Below are 26,959 nucleotides of genomic sequence, written 5' to 3'. Positions count from 1 at the left end.
TCTCTCAGCGACATAAGATATTCTTTCTTTCTTGTTATATTTACTGGAATATCCACTGGCCTTGCTTCTGTTTCCGCTTATGTTGGCTGTAGATCAGTATAGCATCTCTGAGTTCAACAAAATGTAACTACAAGCAGAACAGGCATTGTTTTCTTTTGCATATGTACACATAATTTTGAACATATGGTTCCAAGCATATTCTTGATTTAAATTGTCACTAATTTCAATGCATGCTTGTTTTTAATTTTTGTTCTACTTTTATGTTTTGCATTTGTTGCCCAAGAGATTCATAGCCAGCTGCAAGGCTCCTTCTTTGGGCAATGCCCAAAAGGACTTAAATGAAGGCAGCTAGAAAACTCCATCGTATGAAGGCATGTCGTGGTCTAGGCCAAGCAGGCAACAAAGCACCACGAAGCCACTCAGGAGGATGGGGAATGGGGGTTGCGGTCAGTTCATCACATATTGTTTCTGACACCCCTTCCACCTCAGGGGAGGACTCCTCACACTCTTCCCCTGCTCCAGAGTGGGGTCCCTCCCACGGGAGACACTTCTCCATGAAATTCTGCAGGGCTGGTCCTTCCCACAGGCTGCAGTTTTTCACGAGCGGCTCCAGCATGGGTCCTTTCCACGGGCTGCAGTCCTTCAGGCACAGACTGCTCCAGCACAGGTTTCCCACAGGATCACAGCCTTCTTCAGGCATCTACCTGCTCCAGCATGGGGTCCTCCACGGGCTGCAGGGGGACAGCCTGCCTCACCATGGTCTTCCCCACGGGCTGCAGGGGAATCTCTGCTCCGGCGCCTGGACCACCTCCTCCCCCTCCTTCTTCACTGACCTGGGGGTCTGCGTAGGTGTTTCTCTCACATTCCACTCCCCTCTACACTGCATGTTCCCCTTCTTAAAAATGTTATTCCAGAGGTGCTACCACCCCTGCAGCCCCTCCCCTGCTACCAAAACCCCACCATGCAAACTGAATACAAAGTATCCAAAGATAATTAGGTTCCCTGGTGCAAGGGACTATGATGAGAAGTGAGACTGAGGGTGGTGGTTACAATCTGAATTAACACTCACTACTAGCATAGGAGATATTGAGAGTCACTACAGGTCGGCTTTCATCTGGCAGTAGTCTAACTTCTGGTGAGGCCAACTTTTCTTTCAGATACTCACTATACCAGAGAGGGACTGAAGAAGTTGTATTTTCCTCTTATTTCAACACATAATCCAAAGACAATTTGGCAGACTTTGGTATCCCTTTGGCCTAAGAGAACATTTCAGATATATATAATCTTTTTTGCCTTCCAGTTATGATCCAGAAATATCTAAGCTGCGTTAGTTGAGCATACTATCTTGAAGAGTAAGATGCAAAAAGGATTATGTCCCATCTAGAAATTCATGAGTGCTGTAAAAGAAGGATATTGAATGAAACTCAAAACATCTGCAATTCTGAATGACAGAATATATATTTTGGAAGAATCCTTTTATCACATTTTGTTTATTATTTACTGTCACGGAATCCACTTATACTGTCTTCAGAAGTAACATTAGCTAACTGCATTACAAATGTGAAAAGGAATCTCTCTTCAGCACAGACTGATTTGGTTGAAAGTTGGCATAATGTTAAAGTCATCAGAAATAACATGAGAGACTGTGCTGTTTAATTATCCTGTTAGAAAATGTATATTTTTTACCTGGTGATAGTGAAAATTGAGACTTACAATAATTCTGATGTAAGCACTGACAATTTTATATGTATCCATCATACTAATACTGACCTCTATTGCTTTGAGGGCAAGGTATAGCTCTTAGTAACACAATTTTAGTTTAAGTTTAGCATAGTTTTCTCTTGACATTAAATGCTGTTCTCAGTCTATCAGATTTGGTGGAATTAATAGCATGATTTAAATCTTGAATTTCCTATTCTTCCTGTCAAGAGGTTATATAGCGGTAAGAGACAAACACACACTGAGCTTCAACACCTCTGTTGAATACCCTGAACAATTGGAAGATGAATAGGAAACAAGATTTTAAAGATAGGAAGGGAGGACATTTTACAGAAGAAAAATCTTGCTCTTTTGTTTTTTTCCTAAGTAAAATAAGCTGATCACTTTTAACTTTTTGTCAGTTTAGTTCTCCATACTTCCAGTCATCACAGTGGCACTTTTCTGCACTTGTTTATATAATCTGAGTGTAGATGTCCAGAGTTGTACAAATTAGTCCTGTCTCTACATTTTTTCCCCTAGAAAACTTCAGCTAATAAGGATGACATTTGGTGGCAGAAACCTCCATTTCTAGATGTTAAATAACCATCTGCCTCCCCAAGCACCATGTAAATATTTTTATGGAAAATTGAAGCAAAAATTTTATTCAGCTGTAGGGCCATACAGGGATTACCTTTAATTTTCAACCTTTTCTTCACCACCTAGTTGCCTTGTTTCTTTCTTCCTTGTTCTCTTTTTTATTTATTGTAACTTGACATTAGATGATCTATTCAAGTACCTCTGTTCTTTATGGCATAATATTATTTCCGCATTAATATGTTTTTTCCTTTGGTCATTCATTGTAGGTAACTCTCCAGTTCTCACTCTATTATTCAGGTAGTTTCAGTAATCTTCCAATATTTTAAAATTAGGTTTCAGTTTGATGGGGAATTATTATTCATAATTATCTGTGAAAGGAAATGCAATCCTGGCTCAGAAACAGCCAGTCTGATGAACTGGCTATGTGCCACGGACCTTGGATTCTCTGAGATCCCAATGTGCGGAGAAACTGGAGTGCCTAGGAGTCAAAGCTGACCCAGAAACCTTGGCACTCAGATGCTATGGCTCCCATGAGCTTCGAAACTCCTGGCTTCATGTCTGTCCAGGCTGAAATTGAGCCAAGAGCTTGCTAACCTTGGAGGACCTGGGAGTCTGGACCTTTGCAGCTGGCAATCCCAGGACTTTCTGGGTCACAGGTCCTTGCGAATCCATTCAGTGGCTCTTTGCAGAACTGGGAGCCTGGAAATATCTTTGTGCTGGGCCACACAGGAGCCTGGAAGTGGAGGTGACAAATCCTGCCTGGAAAGTAGGTTTCCATTGCAAATTTGTATTTGAACTCCTTTTCTGAAACATTCCTACAAAAATAATTTGTAATTGTTTTAAGGGGAAAGAGTTTTGGAGTAGTGTTATGCATGTTAGCTTGAAGGGCCTCTGCAAGTGTCTGGATGTTTTGCTCTTGGAAACACTCATACATGAAAGAAGAGTGTTTGAGGTATCTTGCAATGGCTCCAGAAGTTTGATTTCAACTCTTGCTCCAAATTTGCCCTAGAAAGCAAGATGTGTCCTTGTTTTTTGATGACCCTGAGGTTATTTTCACATAAGGGTATATGCAGATGTGTGTATAGTATGTGTTTATGTTGGAATTCCACAATGGTCATAATTCTACTTCCCCTAAAATCAGCTGGAGTTTGGCAACTGATTTCAATTAAAACAGATTAGATGTTCATTCAGAAATAAACAGAGTCTTTTGGCATGTTGAGCTTGTGTCTTTTCATAATGGTTATGAGGCTTGTTGTTTTTTAAAACTGGAATGCATTTTGTGTAATTTATGGACATAAACTAAAATGAAAAAGAATTCCAGAAACAAGTGACAAGGTTGTTAGGGTTCCAGTAATGTGGATACTTACTGGTTTTAGCTAATTATTTTTTCTTCCTAAAGGAATAAAATACATCTTTAGTCTCTGGCTACAGATGCAGAATGTTACCCTTCCTTAGCACTTCAGTTTACCAGAACTTTTTGTGGGTGAAAGTCACTTTTAGTGACAAGATCAGAGTTCAAGTTCAATTTGGATTAGCCTCCAAACATTCAGATGCTTACTGTATCTTAATATTTGAATGCCTTTTGGGTAAGAACTGTATCAGCTTCTTTACTATGCAAAATCTGGACTAAGAATCCTACAGAAAAAGCATTTTGTCCCTCAGATTTTCTAATGCTTTTTGCCTGAGGAGCCAGGAAGCCTGTGAAACAGTCTTTCTCTCAGACTTTGTTGCTCTTTTACCAGGCTCTGAATTTTCTGAACTTTCCAGTGCATGATCTAATATGAGGGGAAAAGACAGCTAGATATCATCCTGCTTAGTCCAGTCTGTTTGGACTCAGGTCTTCTGATCAGCCAGGCAGTAGCTGTTCGCATAAAACGGCATGTGCTGACTCCCTATCGCTGTCCTAGCAGACGGGGGTCTCCTAGCAAGTATTGGCACTGCCACCATTACTTAGGAAAAACTCGCTCATCATCCCACTCTGCTGCTCGCTCTCTCGACCATGAATTGAGAGATAAGATACAGCCTTGGTCTCTCAAGCCATTTTCTGTGAAGCAGGGAGAGCTCCTAGGGACGAGCTCTGTGTGACCAGAGGGGTCTGCACTTGAAAACACGTTCTGCAGAGGGACAGGGCTCTGCTAGACTCTTTGTTTAACTCTGTCAGTTAAGCCATGCTAACTGAAACAATGCTTCTTGGGGTAGGACAGTGCAGTGGAAAAGCAGTCTTTGAAACAAAGGTTTAGAACCCCAATTTTTATTTTCAGGCTTATTATTAAAATTCAGCGAGCAGGAAAGCAGTTAAAAATGCTGTAAGGCACAAAACCCAATTCAAAGACCCTACTTGACCCTTAAAAAAAAGGTAAAGGGGGAAAAAAAAAGGAGCGAAGTGGTGGAGTTTCTATATCAAACTTTTTTGGCTGTCAAAGCAAGCAACACAGTCCATGTTTGGATTACCGAGAACAGAGATATATTTGCTGCTCAACAGAGACCTCCAGAATTGCATGTCACAGTATGCAATTACTAAGATGGATATGAAAAGGAAACATCTAAATAATATTTTTTTGCAAAAGAGAGGCTATTATAAATAGCTAAATGAAGCATCTCAGATAAAGCAGAAACTATTATGTTTGCTACTTTTTTTTTCTTTGGCCAAGATTCTGTTCAGCAACATTAAAGTTAAAGTTTAATGTTAAGAATATGCTTAAGACTCATTACAGTCATCTCTTAAACAAAAGTGCCAATGGACATTAGTTTTTAACTTTAAAATCACTCAGGTGATTATAGGATATCTTAAACTACAGGTTAACATATAGGGCACCTTTAGTGAAAGCAACAGCTAAACCTTTAGTGACTGTAGTGGATCCAGGATTGCATAAAAGAGTAAATGGAAGGACCAGTCACAGTATTAAGGTCCTCGTCCTTTTAAACAGGTTCTTATTGTTCTGACTGGGTTTCTCTTCAATAGGGAACTACATTCTTCTAATTAACAAAAAATATTCCTAAACAGACATAACAGCTTAACTTTCACAATTAACTAATCAAAACCATCTACTAACTTTATAATCTTTCTAATGATTTTAAAGGACCTGTTTAAGAACTTTACTCAGTCTGACCTCTGTGCTGGTAAGGTGTGAGGTAGAAGATGGGGAACCAAATGCTCCCCTGCTTAGAAGGTACTTGAGGTCTCATACTTCATGTTAGTGTTACATTGGGCCAATTTATAAAGAGCAGAAAGGTGTCAACACAGCTTTAGCATATAATAGAGTATATAAAGCCTAATCACAGCTTTTTAAGAATATTACTAGATGTCTTCTGTTAAAAGAATATATTTGGGTTCCTGATGCCAAGTATATAAAGGCACATCTTTTCAACTCATGATTCAAACTATCTAAACACCACAAAGGAGTGAAACATATTTCTGTGCTGTATTATTTCCTGAGAAATAATAAGTAACATGTCTCAGGTGCTAGAACACAGGCTCAGACTCTGAGTTCAAACATTATTCTCAAGGCTTTGTCCTTACACGTTCAGTGCTTAGGATGCAGATGCCTAATGTCTTATTAGATATAAATCTAAATTAAAAATGTGCTTCATGCTTATGTAGCTAACTGGACAATTAGAGAAGAAAAAAACAAATAGTGAGTGGAAAAAAAGGAAATGATAGGCAACATCAATTAAAGACTTGAAATAGTTACTAATGATACCACTTTTGTAAAAATTTTTGTAAACCCCTTTTTTCATTTTTTCTTCCTTATAAAAATATTATTTTATTTAATTAAGGTCTCACTTCTGCCTGCTTCATAGAATGTTGCAAAACACATAATCAGCAAAAGTTATACAAGCTAAATAATAATCACAAACATTTCTGAGCATTTACTTAGTGCTGAATGTCTACATTAATAGATGTCAAACTATTTGATTATCATTAATTGGATTTTAGAAAAGTTTACAATTTCAGAGGACCTGGCTAGGAATTCTTTTCATTATTGACAAAGTTTGTGTTCTGCTTTCTGTCAGTTGAAATAAACAGCTAGAAGATGCGTTACTCTGCAGCCGTTTTCTGTATTATGTTAAGGAACATTAAAGGGAGAACATTAATTTGAGGAGATTCCTTCATAAATTTTGTTCAGCAAGTCACCAAAGTCTGACAGTTAAATCTGATTTTTGTTCTGACCATATTAGAAAAAAAGAATTCTCCATAAGCTTTTATTTTTATATCTTGCTGATATGAATGGGAATTGAGATTATTTAATATAGATGACACATAAGCAACTAAGTCAGATAAGGACATGAGCAACTGTGAACAGAATAGATATGATTGTTAAGGAAAATAAACTCAGAGGTTTGGGGAGGCTGGTTGTGGGGTGATATATAAATAAACAACAATAATAAACTTATCTGGTTTTCAGAATGACATGGATAAAATGTATTTCCTTTTCTCTTATATTACAGTGGGAACTATTCTGTCACAAAGAACTACACCCTAGCTGAATCTTTCTTAAAAATTAATAAATATCTGTCCCTTTTCTTAAGTGCCTGATTTTTAAACATAAACCAGCATGTCCTTATACAAAAACTGTCTTTTAAAATGTATTTGGTATCACTCTTGCAGGATCTGAACACAGGAACCACATTTAAAATGATGTAATGGAAGAATATAACACTGTGTTTCACACAGATTGGCTCATATTAATTTACAGGGCACTAGTCATGACCTGTCAGTTAAGGAGTCACAATATTTTCCATTATAAACCTCCCCTGAAGTTGCTCTTTCCTTTTTTTTGTCATCCATAAACTAATCCATGTGTATCATAGATGTTTATGCAGATTCCTGAACATTTTTGAAAAATACAAGTTTTATTTTAGATGACATTCAAAAAATAATACTACAATTGGTTTGCAGCAAAAAGTGTGTTGTTCATGTGCCCCTGGTACATTTGCCTAAGGAGAAGACTCATTCTTGGGGTTGCCTCCTCCAGACACCCCCCTAAAGCACCAAGCCACTCAGTCCTGGGCTGTGTCCAGGCAGTGAGGTAGGTGTGCTCCACGCTGGCTCCCCAGTCCCGACCTCCTGCTGATGCTCCCACTGGGGCAGCGCGTTGGACACAAGGACAGCATGTTGGACACGCAGGTGCATTCAGAGGGAGGGCAGTAAAGCAAAGGGTACTACCCTGTGGCAGGGGGTATCTGTGCTCAAGGACTCCACGGGAGGGATGTAGTCAATGTGTGTCTTCACACTCTTCATATTGCTGCTGCTGGGGTATGGGAAAAGTGACAGGCACAAACCACAGGTGATGTGTTAATCCAAGATATAGAATGGTTCAAGCAATTGACTTGTTTTAGCAGACTAAATGAATTGAAAGTCAGGAAACCGTTACAGTGGCTCTGAAGGGATTGGCTTTGTTTACTTGTTTCTGCCAAAATAGGAAATAAATGTGAATAATATTATAATGCAGTTGCACACTGTTACGCTGTCACTTGTAAATGCAGAAACTAGATCCGTTGACCTGTGATTCTCCTTCCATTTGGTAATGTCAAGATTTATGAGAGATGGTGAGTTTTGGAGATGTTCGTTCGACTTTTGCTTGGAGAAAAAAATGGAAGAGGGTAGTTTTGCCCTGAGGACAGAGACTTAAAGGTCAATATCCCCTGCTTTATGACTAACAGTGTCACAGGCTCTTATGTGACTCATTCCCAGGAAAAAAAAACTGTGGAATTAAATGAAATAATCCCTATAAAGTTTTAGGTCTCTCCAAGTCTGAAACATATCAGAGAAATATGAAGTAATAATTCATTTCATGTTATATTCTTGTATGCATCTATTGAGTTGGGTCAGCTCACATTTCCTCTTTGTGCGGTTAGGAAAAAAAGTTATTGGTTTAGGCCAAAAAGTGGAAATTTATAGTTATAAAATAACATAAACACCAAAGCTTGTGAGAGTAATACTTACATTTCAGTTATGAAATAATCAGTTAGGTACTGGGCTGATTTCTCTTCTCAGCTGAGGGATGCTACAAGGTTTTATATAGGCTAGCCCTTGGATAACACAGACATAATACTAATTCTCAAAAATTATTTTGTTAACCCCAAACATTGGGTTGATTATCTCACTGCTACCTAAAATTCATATTCATATGAATTTAATGAAACATGGATGTAATAAGTTCACACTGTACCTATATTTGTTACCTACTTAGAATAGTGGTGGAACACTTTATCAGCTAAAGAGAGCAAACTGTTTACATGTTAATATGTAACAGATGTCTGAATCAGTTATCTCTGCTTACACTAAATATTATATTACATCCTTAATTTTTGCCAGTACACAAAAATCTATTGCCCTTGAAAATATACTTGTAGGTCACACCCATTTGAAATTTAAATAGGATGTCATATTAAATTGTGGATTTAATTTTTAAAAAGTAGAAGTATGAATCAGTACTTAAAATCACTTTAGTTGCAATTACATATTGCATTCATTATCTTGAATTATTCCATGATAGGAATTTTCCATAATAAAAAAGCATGAAACTCTAAAAAATTTCTCATGTACTGTTGCTGACCCAAACACAAGCAAGCAATACCATTCATATTATGATCTCAATTAGTGATCTACAGTGAAGGTCATTTAGAGGAAAAAAATCTAGCATATACATGAACTATTGTTTCCATCTGAGAAAACCACAATTAAATTCTAATGTTTTTGAACTCTGAACAGAGGTAGAGACAAAATGCATTATTATTCTTCACTTTCACAGATCAAGATATCAAAAATAAGTTTTCAGCAATCTCTCATAAGAAAGAAAAAAATTTAAGGTTTAATAACAAATGTATCTTTGTCAAGATTTGCAATCACACTTGTTAGAACAGAAGACAGTAATTTAAATCATTTTTCCTATACAAATTTCAGTAATATTTACAAGAATTTAGGAGTGTTTAACAGCAGAGGGCATTCTAATTTTCTGCAAAGGTAGTAAAAGGACATTTTAATTTACATAAATACTGTGTTTTGAAATTAAAGATAAGTCACTAATATTTCTTGCTTTTTGGGTCCATATTTGTTCCATATTATTTGTTCATATGGAAGCTGGTTTGGATATATGTATGAATGTATGTATGCATTCATGCATGTGTTTATATATATGTATGCCTTCTATGTTTCAGTCTGTGGACTGTAACAGAAGAAAAAGCTGAAGCGCTTGTTATAGTCAATATAAATATATTCATGTGAAGTTGAAAGGAAATACATACATATATACACACAGTTAATATAAATATATTTCCTTTCAACTTCACAGTTATGAGATGCCCAAGTGACTATGTCACTTTGGAATACCTACCTGTATGACTTAAGTATTTAATCTTTTTCTATTATATAGTCCTGCCATTCTCTTTCAGGCAAAGTTCCCACTGAAATCAGGAGAGGTTTAGTCTGAGCAAGCGTTTTAGGTTTAAGCTTTTTATTGAGAAGTATCTGTCAATAATCCTCTTTTCAAAGAAAGACTATGCTCTGACACAGCTTCAACACTGTATTCTGCTAATTTACTGTTTTTAAACTTACACTTAAAAGACACATTTATGAGCATGTAATTTAGAAATTAACATCTGGAAGCTCAGAACAGATGCAGACTGAGAGTAAGGTGGCTGGAGAAATGCTTCCCATCTACTGGTGCCAAGGGTTATATTGAATTTGCTTCCTGGAGCAGGAATGTGAGGCAGTGCAATGGCTTTCATATGTTTACAAATGGTGCATGAAAAGCATCACCGTTCAGCATTGTTTGGGTAAGTTAGACTCACAGGTTGTATACTCAGCATGGATTTTTCCTGTCACGAGAGAGGATAAGCTCATCAGGTCCATTAGGTCAGAGGTTGAATAGGAAAGGCAAGAGACCATGCAAGAGTTCCCACCACTATGCCCTACTTGTAAATAAATAGAAGACTTCAGTCTCCAGCGCTATCAAGTCTTCTCTTTTCACAAACACTTAATTCAGCAGCACAAATAGGCTTTTTTTTTTTTTCTTAAAAGATAAAAAGACACCTACAGATCTTATTCTGTTTGCCTGGGCCTGTCTGCCTTTCTTTACCATTTGTGATGATTGATTGTTTCTGTGTTTCATCAATTAAAAATGTTTTAGAGTACAAAGTCTTCAGCATGTTTAATAGAGTCTGCTTAAGTAAACATCCTCCACCAAAGCAGCACAAGTAGAGCTTAAAATAAATACTGCTACTGTGCCAAGTTCATAATTGCTTGCACATTTAGCACTTTACCATGTCCTAAGCATAAGTCACAAAAAAAGAGCTTTGTGTACTTACTGTAGTTGTCATGAAAGTATAGACATTTAAGTACTGCAGGGTATTTACATTTTTGAAATATTTGATTTTCCAGTTTATATCATATATAGAATTCATTTCAAAGAACCAAAAGCTGAGCCTAAAGATGAGCAGTGGTCAGGCGTTGTCAACAAACTAGCCACCTGAGTGCTTTGATACTAATTTCTTTCTGCCAACAGAATAAATTTTGAAGGATACAACGTGAAAGGATCCAATGCATCTGCCACTCCTAGTGTTACCAGCTTTATTGGAAAGGCAGACATCTTCTGTGATTTTATTTCAAGGTAGATAAAATCTATTAAAGTCAGGCAGCAAATACCTGTTACACCCAAGAAAACTGACCTTAACAACTGCGTGTTTCAAAAAGATATCACTGAAAAGTTTTACACTCAATTATATTTGGGGGATATGAATAATTAAGAAAAATCTTTTATGCGGAGTAATTTATGCATTAAAATCAATGCAACTTAAAAAAGGGAAAAATATTTATACTAGAAAAATATATAAATCATAAAAGTTACATAAATGTAATTTCTTCCAAATTTAAGACACTTTAAAGTGCTAAAATGATGTATAAAACCCTTAGGGTAAATTTGATTCAAGCCCAATATATTGAAAATGTAGTCTGCAAAAGAGATTAATAATAAGCTTTGAAACATAACGAGGAAACCGGATATAAAGTTGATAAGTGATAATACAATGTTAAAAAAAGAAAAAGAAAATGAGTAGTGTGTAGAATACCAAGAATTACAGATTGTCTTTTTTGGTGACTGTTGACTGCAATCGGGAATGTTTGCCAAGATTTTGAAAAGCCATTAATGTTTTGTTTGTATCCACTGCTGATACGATTGATTCAGGCATGTTAAAAAGAACAGGTTTTTGGAACAGAGATACTCAACTTCCCCAGATAATCAAGCCTTAAACAGGCAAGATATGCACAGACAGACTTTGCATGAGCCTTTACAGGAATCAAAGGTAAATTTGCTGCTGACCATGCAGTGAATCTTAATTTGTCGTCTTGAAATGTGGCCTGCAGATCACATCCTCAATAACTTAGCTTTTCCAGGGCGTGTGTTTGACAAGCTGGATTATATTTTAGGCAAACAGGGTATCTAGTTAAGTTAGGTCCAAAACTCCAGGTTTGTCTATCCCTAAACCTTGAGGAAATCTGGCGTTGGAAGTAGGCATATATAAATGGAATGGCTGTGGCTACATGCTTCTGGAATATCTGCCAGGATGCTCCAGTATTTATCTGTCATCTTTGCCTAACTTTTTTCCCTAAAAAGTTCTCACATACTGTCTTCTCTATCACTGCTGAAAACTTCATTTACAGTCTCATTGTGTAGAGTGAGGATGCATTTTTTCTACCACTTGCTGAGAAATGTAATCCAAAAAAGTAAGTAGAAGGAAGTTCTGAAGAAAAGATAGTCAAAGTGCTTCCCTTTGAAATTTAGCTTTAGCTTAAATCTGAGTTCCAGTTTTTCCGTCTACAGCCTGTTCCACCTTCCATATCTCTTTCATTTTCCCTCCACCATTCCTTTGGGCCTGTGAAAATTTAAGCGTGGTGATATGCTTAATAAATGATAAAAAGTAAAAATTAATAGTTATATTATTAGATGGTCACTAGGGGGTTTGTGTCCTGTGTAACCTTTTTCAGATTTGAAAAGTTCCCATGCTTTACAGTGGAATTAAAAATACAAGATAGCCATTTGCGTATGAATGAGAAATCAACTATTTAAAATACAGATTATTGTAAGAATTCCTACCGGTTATATTTGTGACATGTTTGACCAAGCCCTTGGCAAGCAGAGCGTTCTTGTTTTGAAGTCCAAAAAATAAAATTGCTATATTAGGCAATGTTCTTCAATATAAATGAAATACTAAATTAGAGGTTTGCTTAAGCACGCAATAACCATTCACAAAACTTAAAACTAGGTCATGAAAAGTTTTCATATTTCATGAGCCTGTATGCATTTGGTTGAAATCGTGTCTCAATACTTCCAGGCAATTGTTACATTTTATATTGCGTTAGCAAAAGGAAGTACTGCATTGTTAAGAAAAAAATGAGTCTTCTAATTGACTACTTCAATTAAAAAAACACATTAAATGTTGCAATTTCATAGCTGAGCAATGATACAGTGCATTTGCCTGAAGACAACAGAGCACTACAACTGCCCCACAAATAAGTAGCACAACAATGCTATGCACCCAACAGAAGAAACTAAAGCATTACAGAGAAAGGAAATTTTAGCAAACAGGTTTGCATCACTTAGCAGTTCAGTTAATCAACTTACTTTGATAACAGATTGAAAAGTATATTTAATTACATACCAATTATGATTCAAGAACATGAGAATGAATATCTGATCTAGAAGGGGAAATTTCTGAAGGAAATATTATCCTTCTGTGAAGTGAATGTATTGAAAGTGTTTTGTTTTATTTTTAAGAGAGCTAATTAGCCTGGAAAAGAAAGATAGACCTATGCAAGTTAAGATAGCAAGTAATCTCTTAGTCTGGACATTTACCTGATATGGAGCCAAGTACTGATTTTCAGGATACTCTTTCCTTCTTTCTCTCTGGGTTTTTTGTGGTTTTGGTTTTTTTTGTTAGTTTGTTTTGTTTTCCTTTTATTTCTCATCTCCTCTCTCTCCTGAGCATATCTGAGCATGTGTTGTAGGTATATATGATAACATTAAATAGGCATCTAAAGATGTATTAGAAATTGTACCATAATGTACTTATCTAAAACGGAGTATGTGGCTAAACTGTGGAAACAGGAAAAATTTAGATTATAACATTGAAGACATCTCAAGAAAAATGGAAATGTTGGATTCAAAGGTAGTTTAGTATAAGAGTTTTGATTACTTCATTGTAAATGCACAGGTTACGTAGTCTTTTCGCTGCTACCATGGATCTGCTTGAAGACTACTGCTCTAGTCTGTCAATGGCTTTCTTGTACTGCGAAACCTAAATCGGGATGCAGAGCTCCACATGTGGTCTCGTGAGTTCCAAAGAGTTCAGGGCCTTTTGCAGTTAAGTGCCAAAGAGGGAGGAAGCCTCTCAGCCTGCAGACTATGGTCTTTTAGTGTGCTTGTGGCTGGCCTTCATTGCTGCCGGGGCACCCTCTCGCTCGACTCCAGCAGGACCCCCAGGGCCTCCTCTGCAGAGCTGCTCCACAGCCAGCTGACCCCCACTCCACGCTAACGCACCAGGCGGTCCCCTCCGGGGGGCATGATGTTGTACCCACCCATGTTGAACTTTATTAGGTTGCCACCAGCCCATTTCTCTGACCTGCTGAGGTCCCTCTGAACAGCAGCCCTGCCCTCGCACATATCAATTGCTCCCTGAAGTTTGGTGTCATCTGAAAATTTGCTAAGAGTGCGTTTGATTTCTTTTTACTAGTTGATAATTGAGACATCAATCAGTGTTGACCTCCAGTACGGACCCTGAGGAACAGCACTTGCAGCTACCCATCAGCTAGATTTTAGCTGAAGCAGACCAGCCAGTTTTTCACCCACCTCTTAGTCCAATTATCCAGTCACCTGCTCCCCAGTATGGCTACTGGGAGGACAGGCTGAAAGTCTTGCTGTGTCAAGGTACACGGTACCTGCTACTGTCCCCTCATCCCCACAGCCAGCCATGCTGTCGTGAGAGGCAAGCAGAAGAGATACATAGGGGTCACCTGAACTGACTGAGGCCTCATTAGAGCAACCTGTAAACTGTGTATTATCTGTTTTATCTTCTGTTTCTTCTTTAGTACGTAAACATCTGTAGCATGCTACTAATGTTTTTTAAATATTAAAATAAGTTATTAATTTAAATGATCAAATGTTGGGTGTTACACACTTTGCAAATATTCAGCTTCAGGCAATAGTTAGATACACATCAGCATCCACATCAGGCCACTGATACAATTTTGCTTCATTCAGGCAGCACCTTGGAGTTTGATAAAGTTCTTGGTTAAAAACCACCAGCACTTAGGTCACTTCAGTCCCCAATTCTGAAAATCCAACATCTCTTCTTGAAACAAAGTCCAAACCTAGTACTACATTATTTGTGTGTCCTGTCCAAAGATCTAATGTTTTAAAATCAAAGGACTGAATACAAATTAGGACTTTTTTTTTTTTTTTTTCATCAAACTTCCAATAGTCAGGGGATCTGGGGAGACTGAAGAATGCAACTTTCAAAGGATATCAGGCCAGAACTTGTGTGATGCACCGAGATCTTCCTCTGTGCCAGGATGCTTTTTAGGTACAAAATGTGACAGATTATGATGAAGCAGGGTGAGGCAAAGCTGCCTTAAAAAATCCTTTCACAATTAAAGTCATTGAGTTCATTGACTGAATGGTACTTAGCAATCTAACTTTCCACAGATAATTGCACATGTAGAATTGCAACTATGTTGTCTTTTTATTAGGGATTTATTCTACAGTGAAGGAAATATTCAGAACTTTTAAAAAATCTTACACAAAAAAGCCAATATGAATGAAGTATCTACATACAAATGAATTTTATAATCATTTCAACTCCTCTATGAGCAGAAAAAATGGTCCTTTCTGTCTTTTACAAATGACTTTGTGTTGCAATGAAGGTCCCAACTTTTTCAAAGAGTTTTAAAAGTTCCATTTTTCTGCCTATCTAAATGCCATGGTGCCATACATTCTCCTCTGAGAGGGAGCAGAACTGTCTTCACGACACCCGTGCTCAAGAAGAACAGCATGGTTTTCTCTGTGGTATTGAGGGAATAATAGGTTAAGTGACTTTCTCAAGGACACAGGAAATCTGTGGTAAGGCAGAAAAAGGAATCCCAATATCATGAAACTCTAGACAGCAGTGTTAACCACCAGACCACCAAAGCTCAGGCCTGAGGCACACTCTGCTGAGGGAAAAAAAGTCAAGCTGAATGTTTCAAATTGAAACTGGTGGGACTTCCAATCCCTTCCACAGTTGCTCCCCAGCAGAGCTGCATGGGACCTCGTGCACCTCCTGACCTCAGAAACAAAAGCTCTGAAGGATACACGGTAAGGAGTGTTGCAGGGGACGGCCTCATGTGAGCTGGAACAGCAAGGAAAGGACTACCTGGACAGCACTGCATGTTGTGCCAGCTTTCAGGTGTGCTGCCAGCACGGTTTCTGTGTCAGTAAGAGAACATTTTGAACAAAAAGAGTTGCGAACCCCTCTAATCAGAGTTGTACTTGACATTTGCAGATCACACCAGGGGAAACAAAGACAAAAAATGAAACTGAAAGCCTAAAAAAGGCTTTTTTAATAGCCTGCATAGCTTGGGATTGTGGAATGGGTGGCACAGGAGAGCCCGGCGTCACTCTTGTGTGGTTTCTAGCAGTGGCAAGCGCAGTAGTCACAGAGTCACCCACGTACAGGACTGAGCAGGGACAGTGGCTGCATACTACACCTCATGCCCTCTCACTGCAGCCGGACGGTTGGGTGGGATGGACAAATTGCTGGTTATCTTGATTAGTGCATTTAACTCTGGATAAGGGGGAGACAGGACGTTAGAGACTGTTCAGGCACACTGAGTTAATAGAGGACAAGTGAGAAACAGCAAGAGGGTTTCCCAAGTTTCTTTTACAGGGCAAGGCTAGTCCATCTTACACTCTTCTGTTGACCAGTTATGGAATTAATGCTTAGCTTTAAAATCTGTGAAATTTATTGTATATTCATAATTATCACAGCAGCTAATTTGCTATTGTTAGGATGAATGTTGGATATGGTTAAAATAAGCGTGGAGGTTGGGTGGGATTACTTTGGTTGGGATTACTTTGGTTGGGATTTTGTGGTTGGTCTTTTTTATTATTTAAGAAATGCTACAAATAACTTAAGTGATTTAAATGCAGTTTTTGGAAAGCTTGAGGTGAATGAATAGTAAATTCACTTTTCATAATATCCTAGGAAATTCCAGCACTGATTAAAAGGAGAGTTCTTTTATTTCACAGTATTGCTTCATAATTAATGGATAAGAATTTGTGTGTAGAGGATTGCACTTTCTAGTGCTACTTGTTCTAGTCTAAGTGTAAAAATCTCCTTTTCTTTTTCTTTGTCTTTAATTTACCCCCAGAAAGCTGAATTTCTTGGAATTACCATAGTATGGAAAAATATTTCCTTTCATGTAGAAACAAAATTAATGAACTAGTCACTCATATTTTCAGGGAAAAAAACATATGGAAATGTTGCCTGCACTTACAAGAGACGAAGAAAAATCTAAAAATAAAAACAAACACTGAAAATTGACCCTCCTCTTCAATACTCATAATTTTTTTTTCAGATAAGAATTCATAATGTTTCAATGACATTTGTAAATTGGTAAAGCCCTGAGTTTACCAGATAATACAAAAGGAACCACTGAAATATCTTGTTTTCCTGCATAGAATTATCACAAATACATGAAATTTTCTAATGCCAAATTTGGCAAATACTCTAATATTTCACCAGCTATGTTGCCATAAATGTTGTAATTCAAATTACGGGGTCTGTGTCCCTAGAAAGTTTTCTTCCTTAGCATCTCCAGGACAACACTGTTGCAAACTCTTAACATGGATTTTGGGAAAAGTCATAATAGGAATGGGAAAATCTGTCCTGGAGTTCCTCATTAGTGCTCCAGTTTCCTGGAAGACTTGTCCCCTATATACACAGCATCATGCTGGAAATAATTTGTCTAACTGATGTTTTAGGGCAAGAACATTTCCAGACGGACCCTGATCAGCATCCCCCCACCTCCATTCTGTTTTCTTTGAAAATAAACTTCCAAAGTGGAGACTCTGATTCAGCAGGAAATACAGTGGTTAAATTGGAGATCCTCTTTGGAAAGAGAGGACTATACCCATAGGTGGTCAGGCTGACATATTTTAGGGTGAAAATGGACTGTCCTTTTGGAACTATAAATAAAAGAATAAGAGAACACTGAAATACTTGAATTGCATTTTGATGCGTGTTTTTACTCCCTTACCAGAAAATGAATTAGAGACTAATCCAACAAGCTAAATAATACTCTTTCCTTCTCATCAGACAAGTTTGAAGAAGTTGCAATGAGAGAGATGGTTGAAAGGTTTAGTGAGATTAGGCTCACTCATGTAACATTTTCACCTGACAAATGTTAAACTGCTTTTGTGAAGTGCAATTGCTAAAAGGTAAGAGAATAAAATCCCCAAGTTACACATTTTAATTTCAGTCACAAGAGAAAATATAAAGCGACAAATTTACCTGTACTTTGGTATTTAGCTGTGGTAGGTAAAAGCTGAGGGAAAAAAAAAAAGTTTTGGTATCAACACGGGCAAATACCTTGAAGAAAGAGTTTGGGATCTGATTCCAGATTAAATTTCATAGCTAGATCTTTCCTCTGGTCCTTTTCAGGCAGAAACATAGGGACAGAAGCACTCAAACTCCATGGCTGTATTTGAATTTTGAAACTTGGCACTGTTTCTGACAGTTGCCAGTACCAGATGTTTCTGAAGACAGTCTTTATTTATTTTTAACTCTGTTGATAGGAGCCATCTGCTTCCCAAATATCTCAGCTAAAGAATGACTGTAATATATATTTAATAATTAACTGGTAATGAGCTGAGCTGAGCAACTTTACAATCGAGTAAGCATTTGTAAATCCATTCTATTCTTCTGCTTACCTAATGGGATTTTAAACTTTTGGGATTTGCAGACCACAGTGTTTTTCAGTGCTTACCAGTGGATGAGGACCTTCGTATACGGATATGAAGCTAACTTATTTTTCTTTGATACTTTTCCCAAATTTCTTAGGCAAAGGCTATGCACTGAAAAATCAGCTGAATATACCTTAAAAATACTGCCAAATGTATATTCTGAACCTAAAGTATATTCATCACAGATAAAATGGCAGTTAAACCTTGAAAAGACAAAAGTGGATCAGAGTAAAATAGAATCAAGTTATACTTTGATAAATTTGCTTTCTAAGTTTCTCCGGTGCTCATCCATACTGTGTAGAGTTTCACTCAATTTATCAACGGTAAAATAAGCCATTCCTATTAACAAAAGTTCCTGCTCAAAGAAAATAATGGAAGTTTGTGGAATTTCTCATACAAATCTTAAGCTGGCACCCTGATCCCAATTTTCTGTGTGTTGATTACAAAGATTTTTTTGCCTTCGTTGTTAGTTCTTACAGATTTTGGCCAGTACATCTCACTGTTAAGAATCACTGATGATCTATGATTTATAGTTGAATGTCAGCACCAATTTTGAAAACATGAATGTTCTTTTCTTCAGAATTGCTCTGAAAAATCCCTTGAGAAGGGGAGAACTGTCTGGCCCTTCCATTTCCAGTCTGAGCAGGAAGTTCAGGGGAACAAGAAAGCTAGAATAATACCAGAATATTTGTACAAAGTTAAAGCTGAACCTGGAGTGAAATCAAGTGTATGCTTTCTTTCTCTTTTTTAATTAGGCGTGTAATGCTTATCAGCAGATGATTTTATCCTGGTGCTTTGGTCACATCTTAAGGTTGCCACAAAGCCCTCCTCTGTAATAAGAACATGACTCCTAATATTTTCTGCCTTTATGGTCTGCACACCGTGGAAACATCATGTGGATTTATTGTACCCTGAGAAGACCACCTGAGAAGCTGGGCTTGGGAGACACAGCCAGTTTCTGAACTTCCCAGGGTTCTAGATTAGACACCCAAGCCACAGCACATACATTGACCCATGTCATCTTCTCCTTCTTCTGTGCCCATCCTGGTCTCACATCCCCAGTCCCTGCTGCTTTTTGAGTCGTGGTGGAGAGTACAGATTTTGCTAGCTATGAAGTGCAGAGGCAAGAAAGGCACTTTGTACACAACAATTATTTTTAAGCACCATACTGCCCCATATTTAGCCATGTATGATCATAAGATACCTAAAGGAAAACACAAACAGTGAAACTACTAAGGTACTTAGCATCCCTCTTTTGTCTCTAGAGTAGTCAATGACTTAAAGCCCTGTTTTTCAGTTTTTACTCAGAAAGAAATTTTCATTGGCTTCTGGCTGGTCTCAGATCGATTTTTATAGCTAAATATTTTGTGTTTTGGGAGTTCAGTCTTAAACAAGGACAAAAGTGCTCAAACTCCAGTGTTGTCTTTGAATTCTGTAGGTTGGCAGGTTTCTAAGGCAGTTTTACCTGCCTTGGCATGAAAGGAAAACAGGGAAAGTGGGTGAGAATGAATAACCGTGAAGCTGAGCTTCTTCACGGGTGGACAATTTACCAGCTCTATAAAGTAGGAACTAGGAAATGTATCGAATGAAATCAAGGTAGACTAAAACTTGTGCACAAAACAATAAAGCAGTGGCACACAAGGAATTTCTCAGTGTGACATGCCTGTTTGCAAAGCTGGCTCTGAAAAGAGCTCTGCATGGGGCTCATTAAAATTCTGCAGTCATGGTCCACAAACAGAGCAGGACACACAGTGAATAAAGGTCTGTACAAACATGGAGTTTTAGGGAAAATCAGATTGCTTTGTTATAATCTAATGGTTCAGTCTTGAAAACTATACTCTCAGTAGTATTTCTATTGGCTTCAACAGCATGATGGAGTCCTCGGGACTATCTAAAGAAAAATCAGCTCTGCAGGCTCATCAAAAAAACCCACCAGTCCAAATATACAAGATCTATTCACTCCTTTATACTGTTGCCTCAGTTTGGCTAAGCATATGTATTGTTCTCTTTTGGTTTTGTTTTTTTTTCTTTTTTCTTTTTCTTTTTTATTGAAAATATGAAATGGCATGTGAGGACAATTTTGCATGATATTATCTGCAATTTTTGTATAAAACAGGGTAGAATTTTTTTGCTCACAACTTAACAGTGAAACACTGAATTTTTCAAAAGCTAACAGATTTTAAGACCTGAGAGGAACAGTTAGCCAGAACTCTTTCATAACATAAATAGCTCCTGTACAAACCCATAGACTGCACTTGAGTTGGACCATGTTTTCTAGAAGGAAATCTAAGGTGAAATCCTGATCCTGCCTTCTCACAGACATAAACAGCTAGCGGGAAGTGGATAATTGAGTTCTGGAATTTTTTCGTTTGGTTTCATTCAGGGTAAAATCTACCCTTAATTATAGTTTATGAACACTAATGTGTACAATAAAATGGTAAATGCTATAAGGCATTGTTCTTTAAAAATATTATTTTCTTACAACTAACATACAACAGTTGCTCCAGAAAGTCCAATGCTGTCCTCCTTTCCCAAGCAGCATCCCCCTTCATTAGTTTCATCTGGATTTTATCAGAATAAAGAACTGCAGGATCTGCTCCCGTGGACTGTGGATGAAATAAATTCAACAGGATAACTCATTAAGAAAACAAGTCAAAAGGGATTTTTCTGTTTGTAGTGTGAGAGATGTTGACAGCAGCTAACCTTAACAGCAAGCTTGTTGCCTCTATGTAAACCTGTTCTCTTTCAGATTTTTGGGACATGTTGCCAAAGAACTTTGGCAGAGTCTGTATTTGCCACTGCTGATCCCTTTTAACGAGGTTTGTGGGTCATTTGAAAGCTGCTAAGCAAAGTGAGACTGCCTTTCGTGTTTTGCCAATTTCATTATGCTTTGGCTGGTAGTTAAGGGTCATTTCCAAAAGCCTAATGGACATTTTTATTAGGTTTCTACAGGGGTACTACTTACTTCCCTTTCCTGGCAGATTTCCATATTCGCTGTGACTAATGCAACCTCTATTGTTTTTTGACAAGAGGAAAAAAAAGACAATTTTTTCATTCCCCAGGGAGAGAAGCTGTCAGCTACCAGAAGAATAAAGACTTCAGTGTTTACCTTTCCACACAGCCCAATGACTGCACAGAGGCAACAGGAGATTTTTAATGGCTAGAATGAAAGAATACGCAAAATGGCATCAATGGACCGAAAAAGTAAACAATTTGCATATTTCTTCTTATCAGTCCACCTTTTCTTCAGTGGCATATTGCTATGGAAACAAGTAAAGATCACTTTAAGTTGGCTATTAGCATTTCGGCCAAAACCGGTCACCTTTTGGCCACTCCTTGGAAGGTTGCTATGTCATCTGGATGCACAAAAGTGAATGCCAAAGTGATTCAGAGTGCCTAGAGCGCCTGGCTACTTATTGCTTTCAGGATTGACCTTATGTACGTATGTAGGCGGACTTGCCAGTGGAACCAAAAGGGCGTTTTGGCTGAGTAGAGAATGAAGGACGGCGCTGCTGGGAGCCAGTTGTCTGCTCAGTGCCTGGCCATAGGAACTAGCTTGGATGTTAGACAGATGTCTTTGAGTGGGAAATCTCAGCTCCCTGATCCCAAGGTAGCTCTGCCAGGGTGATATTTTGTCCCTTCCACAGAAAGGGAGAGGGAGGATTTTCGTAATACTGGGATCCTTATTTACACTTTGGGTTTTCGTCTTGAATTCTCCCTTCCTAGGGGAGGTGCAGAGAGCTGAATTTCTTGCTTTTCTCTGTGCATCTCACACTCATCCTCAGACTCCCCCCACTTTGTCAAGCACACGCGGAATGATCTTGCTCTGCCGGGTGCTCTTCAGGTGTCTTAACCCTCAGCTGGACTAGCTGGGATATAAATTTTTCTGTTTTAGAAATGAATGATATTTTTGCCATATGCGTCCATGGGGAACCAGATGCCTTATTCAGGAGACGAAGCAGGGCAGGGAATGTGTGATATTCTTTATTTACATTCCAGTGAGTGCAGAATTATTGTAAGGATTTGACCCCAGCAATTGCTGCATATGCATGCAAAGCAGAGGGTCAGAAGGCTTCCCCTTCTCATTATTTCCCTAACACAGTAGCACAAATGAAGCTTTTATGGTCCACCCGAGCTCCCATAATGTGGCCCAACCTTTTTCTTCTCACTTGGACTGAATGTCGCTGGAGAGGATTGCACGGCACACGCTAACACGTGCTGCTGCAGCCGCCCTTCCTCAGCAGGTTCGGGAACTCCTGCAGGTCAGTGGCTTCTGTTCCTCCTGCCAGGCTCTGCAGTGGTCTCTCCCCACCCCTCCAAGGGCAGTTCAACAGAAAGCAGCACTTTTCATCAGTTATCTTCATCCTCAGACAGGTTTTCTCAGTGAACATCTGTACATTTCTCAAAAATTTCCATGTACCAGTCCTCCTTCAGCCATGGCTGCATCAGCACAAGCTGGGAAATTTCTCTGAGCAAATTCTGAAAGGCTCAGCCAGCCACGTGTGAGCTCTGCTGCCAGAACTGCCAACCTGCATTATTGCCCACCAGCGCTGATCCTGACAGACTATTTACGAGACAGTGCTATGTCTTCCTCATACACTGAAAGAGTAAAGCTGGTGCACATTGAAAGTTTCCAAGGGACTGAACACATAGACATAGCTGGTGATTCTTACACATATATGTATTTAACATTCTTATATATATGTCTTTGTGTTTGCTGAGCTTCAGAAACGTTATACTTTATTAACAAAACCTTGTTATCCCATCTTTTATTTAAAGGCCTTTAGAATATGTCTTGTTTTGTCATAGTTAATAATGGTTTTTCTCAGTGTCAGAGGTTAATATGTGCATTTTTAAATGCTCAAATTAACCACTTTTTTAAGTTATAGATCTTACTGGACTTATCACTTTAGCTCAATGGAATAGATAAAATAGGCTTGTAAATTAATTTCTGCAATTTTTCATACATATTTATCAAACACTAGTGTGTAAATTGTCATGAAACTGATACTGAATTTAATTGAAAGATATTTCATGGATCATTTTCTTAATCTTTAGCTTGTTACAACATCTAATGTGTTACAGACACGCAGTTAACATTTTTTTAATGGATCGACTTTGTTAAGTTTAGGAACTCTCTGTGTTTACCTCATGGTGTTTCAACACTCCAGGAGTTCCAGTGCACTGTGCAGGAAAGGAACAAAACTCACTCGAGCATCGTGGCCTCCTCTGGGGATTAGAAATGTCCTGGTTTGTCACCTCTTTTTTATTTCTGACTATCCAGCTCTCTGCAACATATTTATAGTATGAAGCTAAGACTCCCTCAGGTACTCATTTTCTATGTGTCCGTGTTTGTTTCTTATGTTTTAATGCCAATATTATTTTAACAACATTTACTTTTAGCTGTCAGGATAGTTTGAATCTTATGGCAAAATGTGAGATAAGCCGGTGCCACCTGGGAGTTTGGAGTCCAGTTGTTTGATCCTCTGATAATTATCTTTGTAAAACAGTGCGATGCATCCAGATTTTTTTTATTATTATTATTCAATTGCATTGATTTTTTAGAACTGACAAATGGTGAAAGAATACATTTCATCGACTCAGTGCACCAGTCAGATTTCCCTGCCAACTGTTGTGTTAATATTCCATACTTTCTATTCAGGGATCGTGTTTCTATTGGCACATTATAAGTGCACTCTCATCACTACAGGACCATTAATCCACTGCTGTCATCTCTGCAGTCTGAAAGGATGGACCTGTCTTAGCTGCATGTGATGAGTCAGACAGGGTCCAACCTGCATTTATTTAACTGATCATACTTACTGTATGAACTGGAGACCTCATGATTCAGTTTTCTCCTCTGCAAAATGAGAATAATGACATTTTCTTACTTCAGAAAGGTGTTGCATAGATAAATACATTAAAGAACGTGAGATAAGAAAATAATGGGGCCACAGTTAGAAGAGGTTAAGCTCACGGCACAGGAATAGATCTGATAGATCCATTTGGCTCTAAACAAACATAAGGAGGTTTGGATTTCATTAATATTAATAGTTATCAATGACATTACTAAAAAGATAGGAATTATCATAAGGAATGGATTATTGGTTGAAAATACTTCATTAGACACGTATGTCAGTAAGCTAAAAATACCAGGTATTTATTTTATACAGGTTCCAGAGGATACTGATATGGTATAATGGATCATATTTATTCTAATACATTTTTATCAACTCTGCCAGGAAAGGACACAAATACGTGGTTTCTCTAAAAGCTCAAACCCCAAAACTAAATGGCAAGTCACTGCACATAGTAATTGAAAAAAAGCATTATGCATGTATATATATTATAAGCATATGTGAATGATATATAATGTAAAATTTGAAACAGGCTTAGCATGATGCATGCTATATACCTATACATATGCAAATATCTTTTGATTTTTGTGATAGCCCATGCATGTTAAATTCTTTTCCTCAAAATGCTAATGCTTTGAAATATATATAGCACAAGGGGAAGTAAACAGCAATCACAATGCTATTACCAAAATGTGAAACTGAGTGTGGTTATTTTCAGACTTGAATTATTGCCTTTGGGTTTAGACATTGGATACATATCGTAAGTGGATTTTTAATGGAATCAGCAACCTGGGGTTTTAGCTAGTTTGCACAAGGTTTTGCAATCATCTTCCAACAAACATTTATAAAATAAATTGGAGTATAGTAGTTGAAAGATTTAAAAATTATTTTAAGTGAAATTACCAGTGATAGCTGAAGTAAAGTCCATTCAGGAAGCACTTCCCATGTACAGACACTTTCCTAGAGAATATATAACTTACTTCACACACCTGAGTTGGATAGTGGAATATACTGATATTTAGAAGTCAGTTACACCTACTGATTAATTTAAGTTATTGATCTGCATTTTTTACAGGCTAAATTTAAATGTTTCAGAAAATATAGGGACCAAAAAGTAGACAGAGCTGAATAAAAAGTATGCCTAAAAGTTATCTTACTTGCCAGCCTTCAGTAGTTACAGAAATGTAATCTCTTTAAGTCGAAACATACCCTACGATTGGTTTTAGAACATTTTTATGAATGGCCTAATACCCCCAGCTGTAGTTTGAGTTTTTTACAGGAACTGATTAATCATTAAAAATCTTTTTTGTTTTCTTGGTCTATTGAAGTTTTGAGAACTTGTTCTGTAACAAGGGGTTTTTTTACAGACTTGTTCTACTAGATACTTACTCCATTGTCCCTGGTTGTTAGAAAAGTACTCCCAGTCCCAAATAAGTGAGTTGAATAAAAAACACTATTTGGAACACTTAGAGCTCAGATTTTATTTTATTCAAATGGAAACATAAGTTAATCCCCATTTTTCCTAAAGGAAACTAAGGCATGGAGATGCCAAATGGAGACAGTGGCACAGCAAGTTTTAGACCACAGGAGTTTCTAATTTGTTCTGTGTCTATTCAGCTTGGCACTGTAAAATGAGCATTTCCATCATGCCTGTTTGTCTCAGATAATCACATGCTATTTTTCAGTTTCCTTTCAAGGATCAACATGCCAAACACTGTCATGCAGCGATTGCTATTGACATGGGCAGCCTCTTGTCAAAGTTAACACCACATGATTATTTTTTCTAACAGCTTAAATTAGAAGCTAGTTAAAATCACATCTATTTAATATGATAAAGGGGTTAGCAAAGCAAGGCAAAATAAGCTGTAATTACCTCAGCTCAGTTATTATTTGATGGGACATCCAGAACGGGAAAGGGAAACATACTGTGTGTGTCGTCCAGCTCCAGGCACTTGAGCTGTATGGGTATATTAGGAGTGCAGAAGGCTTATACAAGCAGTGAAGAGAGGAGAGATCCGTGAACAGTAATGCAGATCAGCAATACTGTGGGCCTGCCTTTACAATCAGTGTGGGATGCCTAGCACAAATGGTCTGAATAATATTTAGATCTGTGCTCTTTGCAGATGGCCTGTCACATCTGTCACAAGTTCCTTTTGACCTTTAGGTTCCAGCATATATACCACTATCTTGCTGCATGCAAATAATTTGCCACTGGCCCATGAAGCTGAGATATCCTCTATAATTCTTTGAATACAGCAGAGGAAATAGTGTGGACATAGGGAAGTTAAAAGGTGCCCCACTTCCCCCATTTATAAATTTTCTGCACTACCTAAAGAGATCTCTGTTATTCAGTTACGTTAAAATAATACTTACTTTAAGTCAGCTTGAGGTAACAGTTAAACAAAGACATTGTATTCAAAACAGGTAGTACAGTTATAGAAGTTTGTTGAATACATAAGTGAATTGAAAAAGAAAGTACACTAACCTGTGTGTTTTAAGGCTGCATTGGTCAGGGTTTTCTCCCTGTGCCTAGCTAACTTGCTCTCAGCTTCCAAGAAGTTGGTAATCATGGCATAAATGTTTATCCAGAAGACATAACCTGGCACAATACCAGCTGGGGGCCTTTGTTGGAAAACCTTGAGAGCTTTCCATTAAAGGGGCCTTTCAGGAGCTTGTCCTTTGAATATTTACTGTGCTCTGGTGATGCAACTTAGCTTTGTAACATCGTCCTCTTGAAGTCTTCTTTGAAGTCCAAGTTTTGATCCCTTGCCTTCAAACTAATGTCTTGCCCTTCTAACTACAAGAATT

The 26,959-nt window shown here is 37.8% G+C and overlaps 1 protein-coding gene and 1 long non-coding RNA gene across 4 annotated transcripts in view; one reads left to right on the top strand and one right to left on the bottom strand.

The window, feature by feature from the left end:
* Nucleotides 1–26,959, top strand: part of ANGPT1 (angiopoietin 1) — a 163,119-nt gene that overhangs the window by 22,553 nt on the left and 113,607 nt on the right. The window lies entirely within an intron of this gene.
* LOC138684818 (uncharacterized) lies at nt 6,273–26,721 on the bottom strand. 3 transcript variants are annotated; one of them, XR_011324112.1, is made up of 6 exons: nt 26,637–26,704; nt 26,025–26,108; nt 24,117–24,153; nt 23,442–23,581; nt 7,800–7,910; nt 6,273–7,706 (listed from the first exon to the last, which is right to left on the bottom strand). It is a non-coding gene; the product is annotated as an uncharacterized lncRNA (long non-coding RNA). The 3 variants fall into 3 exon arrangements; XR_011324113.1 differs by having other exon boundaries at nt 23,442–23,522; XR_011324111.1 differs by lacking the exon at nt 26,025–26,108 and having other exon boundaries at nt 23,442–23,522; nt 26,637–26,721.

Source organism: Haliaeetus albicilla, chromosome 3 (assembly GCF_947461875.1).
Source record: "Haliaeetus albicilla chromosome 3, bHalAlb1.1, whole genome shotgun sequence".
Taxonomy (NCBI): domain Eukaryota; kingdom Metazoa; phylum Chordata; class Aves; order Accipitriformes; family Accipitridae; genus Haliaeetus; species Haliaeetus albicilla.
The sequence above is the reverse complement of the archived record's forward strand: the minus strand, read 5'-3'. Positions and strand labels throughout refer to the sequence as shown.